The sequence below is a fragment of the Copadichromis virginalis genome, linkage group LG9 (genome assembly GCF_057382275.1).
Source record: "Copadichromis virginalis isolate Kocher_CV1m ecotype Utaka linkage group LG9, C_Virginalis_male_GT1.1, whole genome shotgun sequence".
NCBI lineage: Eukaryota > Metazoa > Chordata > Actinopteri > Cichliformes > Cichlidae > Copadichromis > Copadichromis virginalis.
Genome location: NC_140626.1, coordinates 33,722,442 through 33,729,941, shown reverse-complemented (window position 1 = coordinate 33,729,941; position 7,500 = coordinate 33,722,442). Strand labels below are relative to the sequence as shown.

At 43.0% G+C, this 7,500-nt stretch overlaps 1 protein-coding gene across 2 annotated transcripts in view; it reads left to right on the top strand.

Annotated features, from left to right (window-relative positions):
* The first annotated feature begins 6,803 nt into the window (after positions 1-6,803).
* The window catches only part of LOC146702343 (uncharacterized), a 44,597-nt gene continuing 43,900 nt past the window's right edge, over positions 6,804-7,500 (top strand). For both annotated transcript variants that reach the window (XM_085468824.1, XM_085468825.1), the window contains exon 1: positions 6,804-7,083. The gene's annotated coding sequence lies outside the window, so the exon portion shown is untranslated. The remainder of the gene's footprint in view (positions 7,084-7,500) is intronic.

The window sequence follows — 7,500 nt, the reverse complement described above, 5'->3', positions numbered from 1 at the left end:
CCACTTATACGACCACTCTTTAACTTTCCCAAGTGCTCCCTGCAGTTTCTTCACAATAAAGTCAACATTTTTCCCTCTCTTCCATATTGCCATCATGTGAAGCCTTCCTCATAAGTAGATGGCTTTTACCCTTTATATACCATCAGCAAAAAGCCAACACCCCAATCCACCCTCTATGTCATCAAACACATCATTTATCATTGAAGAAAACAACAAAGGGCTCACTATGCTCCATTGAAGTGTACTGTTTTCTACCAAAAACCATCCATCCATCCATCCATCCATCCATCTTCATCCGCTTTGTCTGGGGCCGGGTCGCGGGGGCAGCAGCCTAAGCAAAGAGGCCCAGACCTCCCTCTCCCCAGCCACCTCCTCCAGCTTGTCCGGGGGAATACCAAGGCGTTCCCAGGCCAGCCGAGAGATATAATCTCTCCAGCGTGTCCTGGGTCTGCCCCGGGGCCTCCTCCCAGTGGGACATGCCTGGAACACCTCACCCAGGAGGCGCCCAGGGGGCATCCTTGTCAGATGCCCGAACCACCTCAGCTGGCTCCTTTCGATGTGGAGCAGCAGCTGCTCTACTCTGAGCCCCTCCCGGATGGCCGAACTTCTCACCCTATCTCTAAGGGAGAGGCCAGCCACCCTTCGGAGGAAGCTCATTTCTGCCGCTTGTATCCGCGATCTCGTTCTTTCGGTCACTACCCACAGCTCGTGGCCATAGGTGAGGGTAGGGACGTAGATCGACCGGTAAATTGAGAGCTTCGCTTTTACACTCAGCTCCCTCTTCACCACGACGGACCGGTGCAGCGTCCGCATTACTGCAGCTGCAGCCCCAATCCGTCTGTCCATCTCCGGCTCCCTTCTCCCATCACTGCTACCAAAAACCTTTCAGAATAAACCTCCCCAATCCTCACTTGAATTTGTCTTCCCTTTAAAAAATCCATTATCCCCCTAATACCAAATTTACAGATTTTAATTAGTATGTTTTCTCTCCACATCATATCACAGGCTTTCTCTATATCAAAAAACAACTACACTTTCTTTGTTTATTTGTGCTTTTCTAACTTCATGTTCCAAACACAATACTGGTCCATGGTATTCCTCCCTGTCCTAAACCCACTTTGATGTTCAGAGATAAATCCTCTAGTTTCTAAATAGTACGTTAATCTTTAATTTATCATACGCTTCATTACTTTACAAATATGCGATGTTAAAGCTATAGGTCTAAAATTTCCTGGATTTGTGTCATCCTTTCCTGGTTTCCGTATGGGTACCACCACAGCTTCCTTCCAGCTTTTCGGCAGCCTCCCACCCTCCCAAACCCTACCCTATCCTACAACTCTAACAAAAGCTCTTTACCTGACTGACTAAGATGGTTTAACATGATATAACACACCTGATCTTTTCCTGGTCCTGATATTTTTAATTTCTGGTGCACTCAATGCAGTTCTGACTTCGTAAAAAGAATATTCAATAGATCATCTGTATCTTCTACCATATCCAATAAATCTATATTCTCTGTGACTGTCAATTCTCTTCCTCTTCGCCCTACTTCACTAGCATTGCCTGAACTATGGATTTTGACAAATTATTTTGCCAACATGTTAACCTTTTCCTCATCTTTAATCGTTGCTACTTCTCCATGCCTCAGAATTGGATACCCATACTCCCTTATTATGCCATTCATGCTTCTAATGACCAAACGCTGTGTATGTTAGTCTCCCTCCCAACTGAGTTACAAAAACCTCTCCAGAAATCCTTCTTTGCTTTTTTAACAGTTTGACTTACTTTAACTTATAACTTTCTGTATCCAACAAGATTCTGAAAATTGTGATTCCTCTTTAAAATCTTAAAAACCTCAAAGTTTAATCACTTCCAGACACTCCTTTGTCCACCAAGGTACAATCCTCTTTTCCCTTCCTTCTTCCTTATTGCCCTACGTGCCACCTCTAACACTGCCTTACAAATAGAATCCTATAAATCATCAACTTCAACATTCATATCGATCCTTTGCATTTCTTGATCACTAATTAATCCAAATGTATCCCAATTAGCATCACTGAAACACCACTTCTTGACACCTCTTATATCCTGTTTCTCAACACCCAGCTCTACCTCAATCAGAATAGGATAATAGTCACTCCCTACAGTAGTCTCTTTCAATATCTCCCATTAACAAATGCCTGCCACTGAGTCCGATACTAAAGTAAGATCAATGGCTGATTCGACCCCTGTTCTAACATTTACCCTAGTGCCCCCTATATCATTCAAACATGCATAATTCTTTACCTCCATCAATTCCTCAATCACCGCCCCATTCCAATCATTACTCTTACCCCACAACGTGCTGTGTGCATTAAAGTCCCCACACCAGATTACTCTTACCCCTTAAATATGCACCAGGTTCCTCCACTGCTAATAGTTTGTTAGCTGGATTATGAAAGTTTACCACTCTAATGCTGCCAGTTCCTCCCCATATATCAAGAATTATAAATTCGAACTGCCTTCCTGTAGCTACAACTCTATATTAGATCCCTTGTTTCACAAACGTTACACATCCTCCTCCATTACCCTCCTTCCTATTCCTCTGGACACTATCATCAGGGTTACGCCCCTTCATGCGTCACAAATGAACATAATATGATTGAACCGTGACACCACACCCATTGCTTGTGCAATATCTGGTCGTGTGGCCATGGCAGCATACAATAAACTTCCAACCATTGACTGATACATGCTTGGGTTTACAGGTTGACTGACGTCATCACTCTTTCTTAATTTGACATTTGTGTTAGCTGGAATTTCTACTGGATTTGCACTGTCCATTCCATACTTTTGTAGTATGTTTTCAGTAAACTGTCTCTGATGAAGCACAACATGGTTTTTGTCCTTGTCTTGGACCACTGAGATGCCCAGAATGTAGGATAGCTCAGCCATGTCCTTCATTTTGTAGTGTTTCCTCAGAGTGTCCTTTAAGTTCTTCGTGCTCTCTGTTGATTCGGTAATCAAAATCAGATCATCAACATACACAGCCAATATTTCCAACTCCTGACCTGTTCTAACAAACACACAATGATCTGAAGTACTCTGTGTAAAACCAATGCTTTTCATAAACTCTGTAAAAGCTTTGCTCCAGCAACGTGGAGACTGCTTCAGTCCATATATTGACTTGTTTAGTTTGCACACTAGATGTTCCTGCCCAGGTTTGATGTAACCCTCTGGCTGCTCATGTAGATTTCCTCTTCCAGGTGTCCATTCAAGAATGCAGTCACAACATCCATTTGAAGCACATTTAGATTGTTTTGCACAGCAAATGATAAAGTACGAATTGAACCAAATCGTACAACCGGAGAGAATGTTTCATCGTAGTCTGCACCATAAATCTGTGAATAGCCTTTGGCATTAAGTCTGCACTTGAATCTTCCCACTTGTGCATCACTGTGATGCTTAACTTTAAAGATCCATTTTGATCCAACTGCTTTGCAATCCTTTGGTAGAGCCACTAAATCCCATGTGCCATTTTCCAGCAGTGACTCATATTCCAAATCAGCTGCTTCTTTCCACTCCTTTGCATTTGGACTTGACATAGCCTCTTCCAGTGTATTTGGTTCTGTGACACAACAGATGTTTGCATAATGGTCAACTGTAACTACGTCAGCAAACTCCTCAAATCCATATCTCTTTGGAGGTCTTCTGATCCGCTAATCTCCTTTTGTAGCCTCACTGGTGACAGTCTCCTCAGTATTGTTTGTCTTTCATCCGTGTGTAGTGTCACTTCATTCCCCAAACAGAGATCATTTTCACTTTCTTTGCAATTAAAATCTGTTTCATTGAAGACCACATCTTGTCAAATCAGTATTTTTCTTTTTTCCTCATCCCGCAGTCGGTAGCCTTTTGCATTCGTTGCATATCCCATGACGAACTTGCCTTTTTGTCCAGCTTCTTTCTCTCGGTGTTTGGAACATGTGCATAAGCAACACATCCAAATACTTTCATATGACTAATGTCTGTTTTTTTCCATACCATCTCTGATAGGGTGTTTCATTCTTTTAAGCAGATGTTGGGAGCCTATTCTGTATGTAAGCTGCAGTAGCAACAGCTTCTGCCCAGAATGTGTTTAGCAACTTTGCATGTGATGGCATACTTCTAGCTGATTCCACTAGAGTTCTGTTTTTTCTCTCTGCAACACAATTTTGCTGCAGTGTATGTGGCACAGTCACTTCATGGTGGATGCCTTGAGCTTTCAAATATACTTGAAACTCTTTAGATGTGTATTCCCCACCATTGTCAGTTCTGAGTAGGGATGGGTACCGGTATCCACATAATAGATACCGGTACCCATCCAGTATCTATTACCGGATGGGTACCGGCAACTTTTTCCATAATGGCACCGGTTCTGACATAAACATAAGATATTGGGCCGCTATTGTGTTGCTTTAAATGTGTATTTTTTGGTGGTTAAAAAAATGTTGTTTATTTCTTTAATAAATAATTTTGACCAGTAAACTCTCCTTGTTTAAACATGCACCATTGTGTGATCTTTCTTTGCTTGTGACTTCTTGATGTTGGTAAATACAATAATGTCTGTGAAGGTTCTCAGTCATCCAGGTCATCGTAGTCTAAGGAGCTTGGAAAGAAAAGCGTCTGGACTTCTTTAAGTTGCTTGAAGACGTTTCACCTCTCATCCGAGAAACTTCTTCAGTTCTAAGGTCAAATGGTGGAGAGTCCCAGATATAAACCTAGTGGGAGAAACCCCCCACAGAGGGACAAAAGGACCCCCTGATGATCCTCTAATCGCCTGAGACAAGGTGTGAAACTGGGTGTGGGTCCCAATCAGCCAGAGTTTCGGGTGAGCTCATTGTGAAACCTGGCCCCACCTTATCATGAGAATTCCTGAGGTCAGATGGCCCAGGATGTGAGTGGGCGTTAAGGCGTCTAGGGAGGGATCTCAAAACTGGATTATAGATGGCAGAGAGTTGGTGTCGTAAACCACCGCCTCTGGTCGCTCACAGTGGACATAGATGGCTTCTTTTACTCCTCTTTCAAACCATCTGTCCTCTCTGTCCAAAATGTGAACATTGGCATCCTCGAAAGAGTGTCCTTTATCCTTAAGATGCAGATGGACTGCTGAGTCTTGTCCTGTGCAGGTGGCTCTTCTGTATTGTGCCATGCGCTTGTGAAGTGGCTGTTTGGTCTCTCCAATGTAGAGGTCTGGGCATTCCTCGCTGCACTGTACAGCATACACCACATTGTTAAGTCTTTTTCGTGCTTTTCTTAGATGACACCCAACTTTTTCTATCCATGAAGCCAACACACAACAAATAGTTAAACTGCAGGAATGTCTTAAAGACAAAGACTTTATCCCAATTCAAGGTCTGCAGCCTTAAATGCAGCGTTTTAAGGCCGATTACGTCACAGCGATGTGACAAAGATCGTCCCAATTAAAAGAGTCCTCCAATTGCCCCCTTCTTTTCCCAAGATTTGAAGGCTGGCAACCCGTTCTCACTCCCAAAGCGTAACATTTTACGCTAGGTGACAAATCGTCACCATATTACGTTTTCGGCTACCCACCACGTTCCTAAATGACGACCTCGGAAAAAGAGGAAATATGAGAACCGTCTGGACTGAACCTACACATGTTCGCTCTTTTTCTTCAAATCGCTTAGAAACACGTTATTTAACATCATTAAAGTCCTGGTTAAGGTCAGGAATAAGGTTATGGTCAGGGCTAGGGATAAGGTTAGGTTTAGGGCTGGAATACAGGGCTGGAACGTCTACTACCGCGGGAGCGTCATTGCACTGGATTCCAGCCATAACCCGCCGCGTACCATAAGAACGCCGAAGGTCTCCTTTCGCGTTCCTCAGGAACGCCGCGGGACGTGACAAAACGTCGACATGTTACGCCTCGGGAGTGAGAACGCTCTGAGGCTGGGTCCAGTGTAGCCTTCGTGGCCCAACATATCCCACAATTCCTTGTGCAGTGGTGGGTGCGGATAATTTTTTGGGAAAAAACACGGCGGCTCTCTGAAACAGATTGACTGAAGAGTAAACTTTTAAAAGTAAGTACTGGACATTATGTCACTTATTTATGTGCAAATCTTTAATAGCGAAGAACAATAAAACATTACTGTTGGCCACATGTCTGCAAAGTTATGTGATATTAGTGATGATAAAACTTTCAGCGTCAACTTGTTTTTAAAGCCTTTACTTTAGAATAGTTCAATAGTTAACCTTAATCTTACATTGAATGTGATGATTTTATGGATGACTAAACTCAGTAATATATGACCTTTCTTTTTCTGTTCTAAATTCAGGTCATACTGAGGTCACGCACGTGGCACTTTAAACAAAAAAAAAAAAAAAAACATGCAGTAGAAATACTCCTGTTCATGACTTTAAGTAACAAACTGATACAGTGTCTCCTTTTAGCCGTTTAATGTCAAATGACCATTCCTTCTTTAAAATTCAAAGCTTTGTATAACCTTTCCATATCATTTTCCAGAAACTCTCCGCATTTAAATGACAATAAAACAGCAGTTACAACAAAAGATGCACATTTTGTAGTCCATCTTCACCTATTGTTTAGGAGAGACAATAGTAAGACTGTTCAAATTCGCAGCACCGCTCTTCTCTTCTACTGAGTCCTTAGCAATTCTCCTACCAGTGATGAAGTTTTCGTCAAGGCCAGGAAAAAAGATTAATAGAAGGAAATAGGATGTACCTCACCTACTTGCGAAGCGCAGCTGCGTCACGTGACCGCAAAGTAACGAATCACAGCAGAGCAGGAAGAAGGGGCGGAGCAAAGCGTGTGTGCAGGGAAGAGGAGTCGCGCAGAGAGAGCTCCCTTTTCACGAAACGGGAGTAAAGTAGTGAACTTAGAGGAGAGAAACAAACTAAAGTATCGATCATAAACCACTACCAACGTCCTGATCGATATCTGCATCGATCTGCCCACCCTTGTCTCCTGGATCGTAGCTGAGATCAGCGTGAACCACGTGGGTCTCTGCTCCCTGATCTGTTTCCTGTGTTTGGAAAGAGTTGCAGCTTCATCGCGGAGTTTCTCTCGGTTTGTGGGCTCATCTAAAGGTAAGCACCGAGCTAACTTTACTGTGAGTTCAGTTCATGTTGAGTTTAGCTCCTGAATGAGGTCTTCTGCTGCTCTCCTCGGTGTCTGTTCACAGTTTATTGTGAACACGTTGAGAGAAGAGTGAGAGAGTGTTTGGAGAAAAACACCAACTAATCATTAGCTCAGCATGCTGGGAGAAGTTGGAGCAGAAAAGTCTTTTCATTGTCCCTGCAGCTGTTTTTCTGCCTGCACCAAACCTCTACAGCCTCATTTCTATTTAAGTGATAACAGGAAGTCAGAGCGATCTGCTGCAGTATCAGGGTCACTATAAACTTTATTGTCCAGCTGCTGTGGATGAACACATGAGAGGAAGTGAACTCCTACAAAGTCTCATTTTAATGAGTGTGGCTGCTGTAAAGTGATGCACAGGAAGATGT